This window comes from Haemorhous mexicanus, chromosome 1, assembly GCF_027477595.1.
Source record: "Haemorhous mexicanus isolate bHaeMex1 chromosome 1, bHaeMex1.pri, whole genome shotgun sequence".
Lineage (NCBI taxonomy): Eukaryota > Metazoa > Chordata > Aves > Passeriformes > Fringillidae > Haemorhous > Haemorhous mexicanus.
The window spans coordinates 146306787-146322375 of record NC_082341.1 but is presented as its reverse complement, the minus strand read 5'-3'; positions in this window follow the sequence as shown (position 1 = coordinate 146322375).

Below are 15589 nucleotides of genomic sequence, written 5' to 3'. Positions count from 1 at the left end.
AGCAAAAAGTCGTAGGTTAAGCCTGTGTTTTTTCACTGTAACCATTTATCAAACAATGCAGTCCTTTCCAAGGGCAGCCTTTTTCTTCTGCAGCAATATGTTTATAATTATAATGCATTTCCTGCTTCTTTCTGATTAAACACACCTGACAAAGTAGGAAAGATGTCAATGCATAAATAAATGGGCACACCAAGTTCATTGCTTTGTCAGTCCTCTTTTTCCAAATGCCAAGGAGTTCATTGGGAGGTGAATCCTCTAGCTGAGAAGGAAACAATTGGGTAGAGCATATATGAATAGCATACAGGGTAATTTATCCCTGGCATTGTTCCTTAGCCTGACCTGAGAGCCATTAATAATTGACAGCAGCAAAACCAATCCCTTTTTAAAAACATAAACATCCATACTTTTTTCCAGCTGCTTGAAAGCTCCCCCGGCAGAAGTTGAAGTCATATTCTCCATGGCACAATGAGCATGAATTCCTCAGTGCAAGGCTGCACCTGCAAAGGAGCTGAGATCTGCTAATTAGTGGACTGCTAATGATGTTTGCAGTGGCTAAATTCGATGAGTTTGTCCACAGTCGAAATGAAGCAGAGTTCTTATGTCTCAGGCTGCTGGTGCCATCAATGTCCACAGGGCTCCTCAGGGTTTGTGTTGGAGCCCTGAGAGATTGATCTGGCCTCTTCTGTTTATTGATGTTTCCAAAATAGTAGCAGAGTAGCGAGGAGCCCAACTGCTCTGTCACTCGGCAAGTCACCCACTGCTCCAGCTGCTGCCTGTCACTTCTCTCCCCAGAGCTCTTTGTTTGCCTGTGCTTCTTTCATGTTGCAAGAGCCCTTTCCCAGAAAAGCAAGCAGCAGCACATCTCGAGCAGCCCTGGGCCAACAGGCACATGTCTCGTGGCTGCTTTAAACACTAGGCATCCCCACAGCTGCTGAAGACTTTTGCCTTAAGAGTCAGGGGTGAGCCATGAGGTAAAACCCTGCAGGAGGTGGGGAAAGGTGGAAGAATCTGGTCCACTTCTTCATCTGGTCAGGAAGATGCTTGTAACCATCCTCCTACTATATCTAATCTTCCCATGTCTAGCTCTCTGAAGTTTGTTTCTTGACCAGGCTGTGCCTTCTGATGAATAAGCCATGTCCCACCACCCCTCCCTAAAGCAGGCATGCTGGGACAAGGACAAAGGCATGTCTGCTTCCTCAGATCCCCCATGCCACATCTGTAATGACATGCCCTGAGTTTTGCCCCGGTCTTGGCACATTGTTGACTTTTCCCTCTGCTCTTGGATGCCTTCCTGGGCTCTGCAGTTGCCCTGAGCCAACATTTGGATGTGACAATGACTGCCCAGAGCATCAGGAAGTGACACCAAGGACTCTCAAGTCCAAATTTTCAAACTGATGGGATGCTTCCGGTCTGGAAAATCAGCCCAAATCAATCTGAGCCTTAGGGCTGAACCCTGGCACTTCTCTGTAAGACCTGGGAGACTCTAGGGGGATGTGTTCAGCCCCAAGGAGCAGAGAACAAACTTAATGGAGAGTGCTGCAATGTGAAACTTGGCTACAAAGCTTCAGTGCTGGGAAAGGGCAGTGTTTTATCCAGATCAGCAGCAAGCCCTGGAATTAATAGGCTTGATTAAACTATTTTGATGTGCATGGTATGTGGAGATAAGGGCCCAGTTCCCTAGGGTTTCCAGTGAAAATCAGATGTTAACATAACAGTACGTGACATTCCCTGACATGAGTAAGGAACACTGCTGGAAGACAAGAGACAAGTACAGACCAAGGGGCAAAAGAGGCACTTCAGAAAGCAAAGTTACCATGATCTTGCTGGATCTGTTTCAATGCTGGAATGACGTGGACCCTGGCACCAGGGAGATCGAAAGCAAGGGAACTGTGCCTGCTTTGTGTTGTTATGACACATATATTTCCCTGAAAATGACATTAAAATGTACCAGAGGCTCAAACATTGTTCTGTTTATCTATTCCCTGGGTAGGATCCTAGAGACAGCCTGAGCAGTGCAGAATATAGCCTCTGTGAAGTAAACTTGGCCTCTGGCATGAGGACCATCAGCAAATGTGAAATGGGAAGCCAGCACGTCAGGGCATACATGACTGTGTCCCACAGCCTGTCAGAGCTGTGTCCCTTGGGGACACACAAAGGGGTGAGCCACAGGAGGACACTCCCTGCCATGCACTGAAGCTTGCCAGAGAGGGAGCAGATGGCACAGAGTGATTCCCCCCCATGCATCGGCCCTGGGTTCATCCTGTGCAGAAACACGGAAAGGCTCCTCATCACCCAGGCTGTGTCAACAATGCCTCAGTGTGCTTCAGGCCACATTTCAGCCCTGGCACTCCCTTGCAGTGGAACTTGCAGCTGAATTAATTCATTAACTAATGAATTAATTCATAGTGTGGACTAACCCATGTGTGTGCACACAGAGCCATGGCATCCAGCAGTGAAGACTCCCAGCAACTTAACTGAATTCCAGCTCAAACCCTGACCAAGGAGGAAAGCAGAGAGGTCCTATGGATGTTCTCCAAGATGCTGTGACATTTAATGGCTAATTCAGACCTTTTTAAATGAAGGAACTCTTTGGCCTTGGTAGGTTCTGACTGAAGGCTTCTGGCTGATAGATCTTGCTTATAGCCTACAAGAGTTGTCTGCTCATAATAACTTGGGACAAATGTCAGTAAATAGAGCCTGTTTCTTCTTCCAGGGGCTCTGGAAATTTTTTCAGGACAAAAGTAGCAACACACAATGAAAGAAGGGTTGCACGCAAACTGAACTACAAATGGCAGGGAAGCCAAAAGTAAGTTTGCCCTTCCAACCTTGTGCACATGTTTTTTATGGCATGAAATGTGACATGCACAGTGGATCACGGATATCAAGCTGAGAGTCTGTTATTTGTGATGGCAGCACAAAATACACAGGCCCTCACTCCAAAGAGCTTAGGAGAAACTTTGAGCTGAGGACACAGATGGCCTTCAGGGCACCATCAGCTGGACTTTCCAGCTCATTCATTAGGCAAGAGCAACACCTTATGCCATAACCTGGATAACTGAAGTAGAAGTGAAATAAAATAAAATAAAATAAAATAAAATAAAATAAAATAAAATAAAATAAAATAAAATAAAATAAAATAAAATAAAATAAAATAAAATAAAATAAAATAAAATAAAATTCAGCTTTTCCATGTGTCACCCTGGTCTATGGATCAGCGCACAAATATGATCAAATAAGTGCCAAAGCCCAGGACTTTCTGGAAACTTGGGCAAAACTGGTTGCACCAACCCTTCTATCCCCAGGTGCCTCATAGCCGGAAGGGAACCATTACCCTTCACCTAGAAGAAGAGTTTGTCCCCTGATTTTCCATGTCAAGATTTTTCCCTTCCCCAGGAAAAGTAGCAGAAGGGGTGGAACAACTCTAGGAATGGGCACACGCCCATGGGAAACTGGATCCCTTCTGCTTCTAAAAACAAGTGATTCATAGAGTAAGGACCAAACAATCAGACAGCTCAGGGAACTGTGATTTCCAGGAACAAGCTATAAAAGCCATTTAGATTGTCTGAAAATACTTTGACATTTCCCTTTCATATTTCCAAAGTGATTTCAAAGGTAAGGTAATAGGTAGTGCAGACCAATCTTCCTAGGACTGCCACTAGTGAAGGGAAATGCAGCTGGGAAAATTATTACAGGGATCAATAGGATTTTGCCTTTATCATATTTGTTTGACTCTAGAACACATTTTCCTCTACTGATTTGTGGCTGTGGCTGGACTACTGCAAATGCATGGATTTTCATGTAAGTACAACATACTCATTTGTGGCTGCAGTATGTTGATGAGCTCAGCTTGATGAGGGGAAAATCCCTGCCCAGGTTTTAGTAGGAATCTTCAGCCATACTGATACTGCCAGGCTCAGTGGGATAGGCACTTGCAAACAGCATGAGTCATTTGCCCTGGAGCTGTAGGAGCAGAAAAGATCTGAAGATCTACATCAAATTGGTGAATCTGCAGCATCTGACACAGTTTAAGAGGTTAAGCCTATTTATAGACAAATGAAGGTAGTTTTCATAGCTGAAGGGATTGTATTTTTTTTTCAATAAATTCATAATAAACTCTAGGGAGGAGAATACTGAGATCTCTACTCAGATAACTCTTTGGAGATGAGAGGAAGTTTGTCCAAGACAAGGAAGAAGGAGCCAGTAACTCAAGAGTGCATTATCCTCTCCCTGGATTAAGTTTTCCTTTCAGGACAATACAAAGCATCCCTGTGGAGCCAGATCTTGATCTCCCTGCCTGGTGCATAGGTGGGACCCACACAAGTGTATTTGAAGAGGGAAACAGGGAGAGACAGAATACATTTGCATCGGCTGGGAAACAAAAAGCTTATTTTCAGAGGCATTTCTGTTATCACTTCTTGTCTTACTTCTTCTTTAGTGAAATATAATGTTCATTATTAAAAGGGGACAGCATTTTGCTCTTTTAGTGACATGAAATTAAGTAAACATTCTTGAACAGACAAACTGTGAACTATTAGCCTTACAGTCCTGTGGCAGATCACACCCCTTCTCATTCTGGTCATGTCATTTCTGCTGTGAGACACCACCATTTGGATGGTGTCTCACAGCAGAATCAGCTCAAAGCCTACTTCGAATTTTGCCTAAAATCTAACTTGAGGAAACCCTCTTGGTTATCACTAATGGTGAAATGAGAGTTAGTTTGCTAGTGGGTATCAGCAGTGCAGTTATGTGGCATCACCAGTAAGTGAAAAAGAATGTGACTTGCTGAGTGATTGTGGGTAGAGCATTGTTTCTTTCATGTCTCCAATGCCACATCATTAAAATAACAATGATACCAACCCCATAAGGGCATTTCAAATGAATCTGCAAAAGCCTAAAAAAACTCTGCCTTTTGTAAATTGCCAAAGATTGCTTTTGTACAATCCTACTGCAGCTACTTGCTCTTTAAGAACTAGCTACACCTGTAGAAACAATGCTATTAATTAATATAATTATGATCTTAAATGAATTCATCTGGATAAGCACAAAGACTTATGAAAAGAATATGGGACTGATTTTGACTGAAGCTACCCACCGCCCCCTCCCCCCGAAAGGAGGAAAAAAAAAAAAAAAAAAAAGGAAAGTTAGCATGGCTGGAGTGCTGAAGTTAGCCCCCATCTCCTTTTTCTAAGATGTAGGGATTTTTAACACAGCTTTCCAAAGAAATCAAGGATGTATTGACTATGGACTTACAGACCCATGGGGAAAACAGGACCTTATGAAAGGACACAAACAATAGCAGGATTTGCAGGTGGATTGGGCCCATGGGCTACTGATGCTTTCACATAAGCAAAGGCTCTCTTGCTTCTAGGCAATCTCCAAGTAAGCTTGAAGATTTGAAAATCATCCCTTTGAGGTCATCTGAAACATTTTTCCAAATTCAGCATAATGATGTGTGGATGTACAGAGCACTCCACGCACCCAATTAATTCCCAAGTCTGCAATTTCAGATCATGCCAAAACACAGCATTTCCATAACATCCATTTCTACATCCCAGGTCTGCAGAACCAGGTTCCTGCTTGTCTTCCTGGAAAAAATCAAGTTTCTCTGTTCTTTCAATGTTTTTACACCAGCCTTTCTGAGACGCCTTCTTGTAACATCCTCTCAGCATCTGTTTTATTTTATAAGGATAAAAATGCATTGAAGTCTCACACATTCTTGCTGCTTTCAAGCTTCTCTAATTACGTTATTTATATGAATTCATTCCCTTTTTTTGTTAGGATTTTTTTTTTTTTTAGTTTAAATTTTATATACTCAGTGGCAAGGACAGAGACCTGCAGGGTGTGTTGTTTTAAAAGCCATTTTATTTTGTCTGCTCTGTGATGAAAACATCTCTGCAAATGTAGGATTGCAAAGATGTTTGGGCACCTGCCATCACTCTATTAACTTTAAGTTGATCCTAGGAACTGGCAGTACTCGACTATCCGGTTCCCAAGTAGCATTTGTGAACTGCAGGAGTCCTTCAATCTTGTCTTCCAAGTATGACTCCTTGGGTGCCTGCACTCACCACCTGTCTTGGTAAGCTCAACTCAGCCTGAAATCTTACAGTTAACATGAGACATCTTCATTCTTTGGCCTCTGCATGTGCGTCTCAGTACAAAAGGGGACACAGTGTGAAGATGCCCAAGCTGGAAACCCAGGAGGCTCAACAGCATAAACTTCGTCAGCAGTTGTGCAAGTCAGAATTCCTGCTTTTTGCCCTGCAGCTTGACCTGACAGTAGATAGGTTAAAGGCTTCAAAGCAGCCTTGTGGCCTTGGCTAAGTCTCCCAGGACCAGCACGGGGGTCTCTGGATCTCCCCGTTTTTCACAACTTCCCAAAAGCAGCTGCAGTCAGTGTGTTTCAAGAGGGGCTAGCAAATCAAGCAACTGCCTTTGAAAACTCTGGCCTTGGTCTTTGTGACCAGATCCCCTTGATAACAGCACTGCCTGGAGTGAGCAAAGAGCTTTCCTTGTTTTCCTCAGTCAGAATTCAAGCAAACTTTTGCTGACCTCTTCATTTTGGCCATTTGATTTCAATGGGAAATGGACTGCACAGGGAACTTGGACCTCAAGCCTTGTATATTTTCTCTAATATTCTTTTATCTTCACTAAAAAACAATTACTAATATATTAAGCTAATGTTTCTCTACAGAGGGTCACACACAGTTCAGCACGCATCTTGCATCCAAGGATTTCTCCAGGTCTCTAGTGTTAAGTTTTTCTAAACAGGTCGACTATTTACTTGCTGTTACTGAAGGGAACAAGCAGATCCCTTCTAGTTGACATCTAAAATAATGAAAGGAAAACCATATATAAACCATACTTTCTGTAAATAAACTAACCCTTCTACATTTACAGGGTCAGGGGAGTACGAGTGACCCTACATATCCCCATGTGACTGCCCAAGTTTCTACTTAGCAGGAGAAAACAGGTCACACAGATGTAGTTACAGGAGTTGAAATGGGGATGCAGGGAAGATGAGGAAACACTGCCAGATTTAGAGTAACAGGTGGTTCCTCTGTGGCATCCACAAGGAACGAGTGGTGCAGGGTGCTGAGAGCAACCTCTGCCAAGACGCCTGCACAACACGGGGTGGAAAAGTGTCTGCAGGGATGGGGCACCATGGAAAATAAACAGAGGAACCTGCCCATGTAGCATTAGCCCCTTCCTATAATTGGTCCTGCAAGGAGAAACCTGACCCAGTGATAAAGACTGTACCTTAGGACTTTGGAAAAACGTGATTTAGGCACCTGCTGCCCACACTATGTCTTACTATCAACAAACAGCTTGGCCACGATGCATGGATCCCAACAAATGCTTAAATACCTTCACAGACATGGGTATTGCTGTCTCAGTTCTGTTTCCTTTCCATGCTGAGCAGAAAAGAGCTGGTCTCCAGTTTGCATGTTGGAGAAGACAAATGCACTCAGCTGTGTCCAATGCTATTTGAAATGAGGTTCGTATTTTAGGGGCCCACTCAACTCAGAAGAAATAACCCATTCCCATTTCCAGCCCAGCAGAGGCACCTCATGTGACCCTGCAAGTTTCTGCCCAGCAGAGGACAGGTCACACAGAGACTGTGACAGAAATCCAAGCAGAGAACTGTGATCCAGAGATTACCAAGCCCTGGCAGCTATGGGAGTGAACTCAGAGCAGTCAAGAAGAAAACAATTAGCAAAAGGTTTGAAACAGTCTCTGGGGAGGCTCAAAAAACTTCCCATAGGCATTTCAGTGTCTCATATGGACACTGAGCTGGGTTCTCCACTATTCCACCCCTCATGTGAGCACTGGCAAATGAAGTAACCACAAAATACTACAGTCATCATTTACCTCCAATTAATGTTCCGAAGGCTGCCCAAGAGAAGGAAGAGATGTATTTTAACATACTAAGCTTACAAGATTACACTGCTGCCATGTGCCCAGGGCTTTCAAAAGGTGCAGCCAGACCCTCCCTAGTCCCACTGACCTTTTCCCATTGATGACTAACATCAGGCCTGCCTGTAAGAGCAGAGACCAAACCAGTCCAGAGTGGCAGCTCCTTGGCAGGAACTTTGTTCACCTTTCGGTGCCACATTTAATAACTCTGGGTGGTACTTATTGGAATACATTTTCCAGCAAGTGGCATGCCAAAGCCTTGATGAAATCAGGCCTTCTGTCTGATGTCAATCACCTACCCTTTGCCAGTTCAAAAGTGCTATCTGTGCTGGAAAGGCAAGTCCCAAGGAGTGCTTCAGCCCAGAGCACGCAGCTAAACCTGGCCTAGCAATATGCTGTAGTAGAAAGAAGTCATAATCCACAGCCTTCAACCTGTTCCCCTACACTTTGTGTTGAACTACAGACTCACCAAACTACTGGAGGTACTTCCAAGTGTCTTCCTATCTGTTTTATGGGAAATCTTTCATGGACACTGGAGCTGGAATGTGCACAAGCATGGGTATCTACTGCAAGCATGGGTATCTACTAAGGGCCATCAAGCTGGAAGTGCATCCACCACCTTATTTTGCAGACACTACATGGTCTTTACAATAGATTGACCCAAACAGCTGATTACAAAAATATGAAATATAAATTATGGTGTGGGCAAAGTTAAGCCTCAGCTCATGGCCCAGAGCTATCCCTGCTAAATATGCAAAAGTAGACATTGTTCTCACCCTAGATTAGGTTATACTTTCAGTTCCTGTTGTTCCCTGGTGTCAATAGGAAGTATGTTCCCTGGCATCTGCATCAGGCTCATTTGCACCAGTCCCCGATCGCTGCAGAGCTGCAAATTCTGCTTGTGGGTGGTGACTTTGCCTCCTGATCCTTTGTTTTCAAAATGCAGCTGCAGAGGAGAGGAACATGGCATCATTATTGCTATGAAAGGTCTTTTCATCCCCTGTGGCTTCCGGGTTAAAGCTGTGTTGGCTGAGGATTCCTCCCCCAGGGTGGAGGAGTAATGGAAACGCAGCCTAAAACAGGATCAGGAGGAAGATGTGAAAATGAGCACAAATTTACAGTGTATGAGTCAGTGCCACAAGGAATCTCTATCCCCTAAGTCAAGATCACACCTCCTCTTGGTACAGCAGAGCTGTTCCCACACAAGGAGAGGGCATCCTGTGGTGTTCAGCATCTTAAAAAGGACTTATGTCCTGACTGAAAGTTTAATAGTGGGAAAATACTTTCGGGTCAGTAAAACTGCAATTTCCGAGAAGGGTAAGAAAAGCAAGCATGGCATGCTGCATTCATTATCTGCTTTAAAATAATATAGACCAGGCACTGAGGCCAAATCCTCTGCATCTGCAAATCAACAAAGCCTCACTGATGCTAAACTGATGCTGCCCTCATTAATTCTGCTGATGAGCTGGCCTTTGTCATCAAAACCAGCTCTTGTACTGTAAGGAGTCCTTCATGGCATATTATATTTTAAAATTTTCATTAACAGCCTCACCTTAGATTGTTCAGAGGAATCAAACTGTAGCTCCAGCACAAGGACTAGACAACACGGCCTGAGAAATACCCAAGACAACAGGTCCACTGCTGAGTGTCTCCAGACTTCCTGGCCCTATAAATCTCCAGTGCCTGGAGCTCCACCTTGAGCCTGTGGGTTCTCCAAGGCAGATACCAAGTCCCCAGAGTGGGAAGAATTTGTCCTCCAAGGAAAGAGCCAAGGCCCAACAGAGAAAGACCTTCTCTTTTTAGGTCTTTCTAAAGCAGAGTGAAGCCCAAAGAGCAGGGCCAGGACTAAGCCAGACAGGATTAGGAGGCTGACACTAAAGGCTGACCAGACAAGCTGCAGTCTGCTCTGAACTAAAGGTCCAAGGGATTGGCACAACTGTGGTAAAGAAGCAATGTAAAAAAGAGTTACTTTTATTCCTGTATTTGTCTTGAGGACCAAACACTTAACTAAAGCAGAAATGTGATGTAAGAGGGCAGGTCAGAGCAGAGCAACAGGGGGTGGGGCAGCTGGAGGGACTGCTACAAAGACCTGACCACTGGGCTGTCCATCCTGCTTGGCACCAGCCCACGGCTGCCCCGATGGGCCACACCGATGGCAGAGAGCAGCCTCATGCCACACTGCCTGCTCACCTGTCACATGCAGGCAGAGCAATGCACTGGCAGTGCAGCAGCAGTGCTGAGCCTGCCCAGGCAACCTGGCAGCCCAGGGAGGTGCCTCACATTCCTCTGCATTCCTCTGCCGTGAGTGCGGCTCCGGCCGCACCCAGCTGCCTGCCAAGGCACCTCGTGTCCCACTGCCAGCCCTCCCACCAGCAGCTCTCCTGGGCAATGCAGGAGGAGCTCTTCCAGGAGAGAAGGTGCTCACAGAGGTGGTGGACAGGTGGTGTCGCTCCCTATCTGTGGGCAGATGGTTTTGGGACAGCTGCTTCCAAGGAATTGCAAGATGAGGATGACTCATGCTCGAGCATCTACCAGCCTGGGAGACACGCCGAAAAACCCAGGGCAAGGGAGGTCCAGGACTCAACCCAGGACAGCAGCCTGGACCATACCTGTGCCCTTGGCACCCACTTCCCAACCAGTTCCTCAAAGGTGTCCGTGCAGATGTGCACCTGCACAGGCAGAGGGGACACTTGTCACCCCCTAGATCACTAGGACATGGCCAAAGGCAGGCCCTGAGCCACAGAGGGTTCACTCTCCACATCTCCTGTTTTGGGGGGCTGTGGCACTGTGTTATGAAAGCCTGTGTGTAATTTCTCAAGTAGCTCAAGGTCTCTGCTGCTCTCAGTTTATAGGTGCAATTCCTTTTCCTCTAATTGCTCGACTGAAAAAATGCTGCTGGCATCTAAGGTTCAGGATGTTCCCAAATAAAATCCTGTTTCCAAGGGCATATGAACATCTTCCATGAATTTGCATGGCTAGAGCCTGGTGAACTGCTGACAAGGCACTAGGAGGAGCAGGATCAGGTCATCCTCTGGAATCCATCTGGGCTTATTTGGAAGCAGACATTGTTTCATATACAAAAAGCTGAGTAGAAAATGCCATTTGTCACTCCTGGGAGCAGATTTTCATTGTAGAGGCCCCAGTCTTATTTACACTAGATTGCCTCATAATGTGCAGGTGATTTATGCCATTCTTCAACTATAAATTATATTTACATCCACTCCATGGTCTCTTTATATTGCTAAAGTGTAGTAATGTGACTGTAGAGTAAGTGAAAAGGATAATTGGCTACAAGAAGAAATTAATCATAATAAATGTGTGCAGGAAGAAGAATCTTTTTCATCTTGGAAAATATTCTGCCTGGTTTCCTCATGTGAAAAAACCCATTCACAACACAGATTTGATCTGCAGGCATTGCTCCCCATGACCCAAACACCACAGATATGTGCTGCATCTTCCTCTGAAATGGGGTCAGAAATTATGAATCTCTTCTGTAATGCAATTTTTATTCACAGTATTTATCCAAAGATACCAAGCAGACTGTAAAAAGCAATCTAAATTGTGAATGAGGATAAATTTGCCATGCTTGCTTTTTTTTTTATTCGTTTTTCCAGCATCCGGAAAACATATCTCCTCCTATTCTAAGCTATTTTTCCAGGGAGATTTTACTTACAGTCAAAAATGAGCATTGTGAAACCAAATGTTAAATTTAGATCTTCAGGCTGTTTTCATCAGAACAAAAACATAGGGATTTGTAGCTGTCAGCTTCCCTAGAACTGATTCACAAAGAAAGACCAAATCCTGAGCTCAATTAACTTAAGGTGGTTTCCAGTGACACTGGAGACACAGGCATGCAACCAAGGTGCCTTTGGACCTTAGGATGAGGGATCTTTTGAGTGTTTCAGGCAATGACCAGACTGGGAGAGAGCCATTTTAGTGGTTTCTCACCGCTAGCTTCCTGCTGAAACTTTTGAAAGAGGAAAATAACATTTCTGCTTTCTCATTTTTCTTTCTATTTTAGGATATTATTTTGGCTACAGTTGGAGCTTTCTAGCTTTGAGAGCCAAATTCTACCATTAGATCAGCAGAGCATTTTATCTGGGAGGAAATGAAAAATGTCTGGAACATATAATGGAGGACCAGCAGGATTCTCCTCCAAATACTGGTCTCAGTAGATTGATACCAATTTTGTATTGGGCATGTCATCTCTTCTTTGAGAGGGGATAGTTCTAGTGCTACCTGCACCACTAAAACACACACCATGTTTGCCTGTAATAGGAGCTAAGTCCTCCCATGAACTGTCTGATGGCTTTTAAGACCAGATTGCTTAATATGCTAAATTGCAGACAATTACCTTATTATTCTGGATAGAGTATTTTTGTCCAACATGTCAGAGAGAAGAGCACTGGATATAACACAATGTCTCTGAAGTTCACAGCAGTGTTTTCTGAGAAAATACGTCCTGGTTCACTGGTAAAAGCAATTCTTTCCAGAAGAACATACCAACCTGTTACTGGATAAGCTCCTGCCTTTGACACTGTGCTTTAGTCTTGGAATTTAGTCCAAGAAGTACATTCTAGGCCAAAAATGTGGTATCTGCCACTTGAGTTTTTATCTCACTCTGTTAGTGCAGCAAGCCAAAACAATGGTCTGACTGATACAGTTGATTTGCAGGAATCAGTTGCATCCTTTAATACTTTTATGTGCAGGCTCATTTTTTTGTTATTTTGAATGTCCTTTGCATCAGGTTAGTTTGTCCCAGTCCTGTATGTAATCTCTGTGTGGCTTTTTTTAGGGAAAAAACCTACAGCTTGCCACCAGACTGACTGCTGCTGATAGCATGTACAGGAGCAAGTAAATTAAAAACATGAAGGTGGTTGGTCAGAAAATTAGATTTACATTGTGAAGAGGCATAATTCCAGGGCTACCTTTTAGTATTCCCTTTAAACATTATGGAACCTGCTGTTAATGCATTTTATGCTGCCAGTTGTATGAGCCATTTCACTGGTTAGGAACAAAATCCCCAGGAAGCCCTGGAGTTGTCCTCCCAGAGAAGAAAAATGGTATGTTATGAGAGCCATTGATGCTGGTGCACCACAGAAGACTTTAAGTGGCTCATAAGGACAGCCCAGAAAAAAGGACAGAAAGGCAGAGAAACAAAAACCTGCCTCCTGGGGCACACTGAGGTAACACCACAATTGTAGCAACCTCTTAATGTTTCTAACCCCAGAGTTTCCCTGTAAAGCAGGAACTCATTGAAAAATGTCATACAGTTTAATTAAGCCTTTTCCTGGTGGAAATATTGCAGCCAGACACTTTGCCTGCTGAGAGAATGTCCCTTTTTCCTTTCTGTTGTTAATGATAGAAATATTTAGGCACATTGTATAGATAACACATAGGCTACAGATGGAGGAAAGAGAAAATCTGGGAGACGATGTCCTCTTCTGCCCTTTGTGATATCTGTGCCTGGGAAACAGGGGGATATTTTTGGAATATTATTTTAAAAAGCAGGGAGGGGCTATCAGGTTTCGTTTCATCTGTTGGTTCTGATCTGTGGTGCCAATCACAATTGCTACAATTTTAAATTATGAAATGAAGTCCTATGTGGTGAGGAGCAATAAAAAGAGACAATGCCCTTCTCCACAGCTGGGGTGTACCTGTGGCAATCCATGCTTTCACCACTAAGCCCATGTTACTGCAATTACTGTCTGCCTCAGACTTACTGATGTGAAGCCTATTAGTGGGCTTAGTCAGACAGATCAGAGCAGGATCCTCTGCTCTCCATACCGAGGCCCCTGCCAGGACAAAAAATGGGTTCCCCTTTCTAGAGGGACTGTGGTTTTCCCAACAGTGTGCAGTGGCTCACAAATTCGTAGCATAATTGACATCATCTAAATCCTCAAGTCTTTGCCCAAGGCTCCCTCAGGAAGGTCCATCCAGACTCCATACTCCTCAGTAAAGAAGGATCAACACGGAGCACAAATTACCCCCTCCAGGCACTCCCCTCCTCTCTGGGAGTAGCATCCATCTGTGCTTTGCATTTTGTCCCTTCTTTATAGCCTACAAATCTTTCAGCCATTTTGGTTTTACACTGACTTCTGCTGAAACAGCTGATGATGGCACAGTGTGACCATATGGGGAAGATGGCCCAGAGATGCACTGAGCATATCTGTTTCTATCCAGATAAGGCTGAGTATTGGGATGGAGAATGGCTTTGAAGGTCCATCAAGATAAGGGAGTCGAGTGGTATCCCCAGTTGACTTTTCCTGAGAAATACATTTGACTGTGATCTTGCACAAATCCCAGCACTGGGGAAGGCTGAAAGGGGATCAAATGTTCTCATGGTATCAGTCATTCTTTAAGCTTTCAGCTACAGTGAAACCACACCAGAAGATAAGATGGTTTCCTACTCTGATGACATGAATGCTTTGGGGCTAATCTTGGGTCTGAAGATTTTAAGTTGAATTTACCTTCCCTCACTTTCTTCAGCTTAAGTGCTTTGTATCGAAGACAGCAAGGACACTTGCACCAAAGACCTTACAAAATTAGTTTTATGGGAAAATTAATAAATTTATGTTCTGGCTTGTATATTGTCTACACTGCTACTACAATGATCTAATTTAGCTGGAGGATATGATGACAAAGGCTATTTCTGCACAGACTAAACAGTAACATCTTTGTACAAGGTAAAAGGCAGTGCCTGGGATCAGGGGGGGAAAAACTGGTGTCAGGCAGCTTAAGGTAGCTGTCTTATGATGTATCATTGCATATCAAATAGCTCAGAGAGATCTAAAACTTCAGCTGTTTAATCAGCTGTCACCTCTTCAAGGTTTCCTAATTCTCCTACGCTACATGCTGCCTTGGATGATACGTATTTTCCACAGACACATGACAGGAGCTCTGTCAGGGCCCGTGTGTCTGTCATTACCCTCCTACACCAGAGCTAATGTCCTTCCCATAATGGATATAGATATACAGATACATGCAACACATCCCCTTCCAGAAAAGTTTTCCAGGCTTTTTCTCCATTAAGTTAGCCTCAGTTGTATTATCTGAAATTAATTTTACTGCAATTCTTGCCAGATATTCAACCAAAAGATGAATGCTATAAGCACTCACAGGAGGTTCATGTTCAATGGAACAGCTGATCACTAAACCTGGATCCAGAAGCGTTTCCCTTCCCTGTGCTCCAGCTGGTGAACTCACAGTGGTCACGCTTTAAAAGTCAGCATACACTGCACAGTGCTCAGCACCCTCCAATACATAGCACAATATCTTCTGGGAAATCTGTTTTCTTGACCACCAGCTCTGCCTCCAGGCAGCAGGGTTGGAGGAAGGGGACTGCAGCCATCAGCAAAAAGCCTCATTTGAACCACCACAGAGTTTCAAGCTAGAGTATTCTTTAGGGACACACAGAGCAAATTTAAGATCAAAACCTGCTGCACTGATATCAGTAGGAAAGTTGCCAACAGCAGCTGCAGATGCCACATTAGCTGTTCTGGCAGCTGAAGAGGAGAGTGTTTTGAACTCTCAGATAGATACAGATACTGTGTCCCACCTAGCCTGGGCAAATGCCTCGTGCGTTAGAGCAGGAGAACCATAAAATTAAATGCAAACTTATGAGAACTCACCTTTTTTTTTTTTTTTTTGATACAATATGAGTGGGAAATCCAAT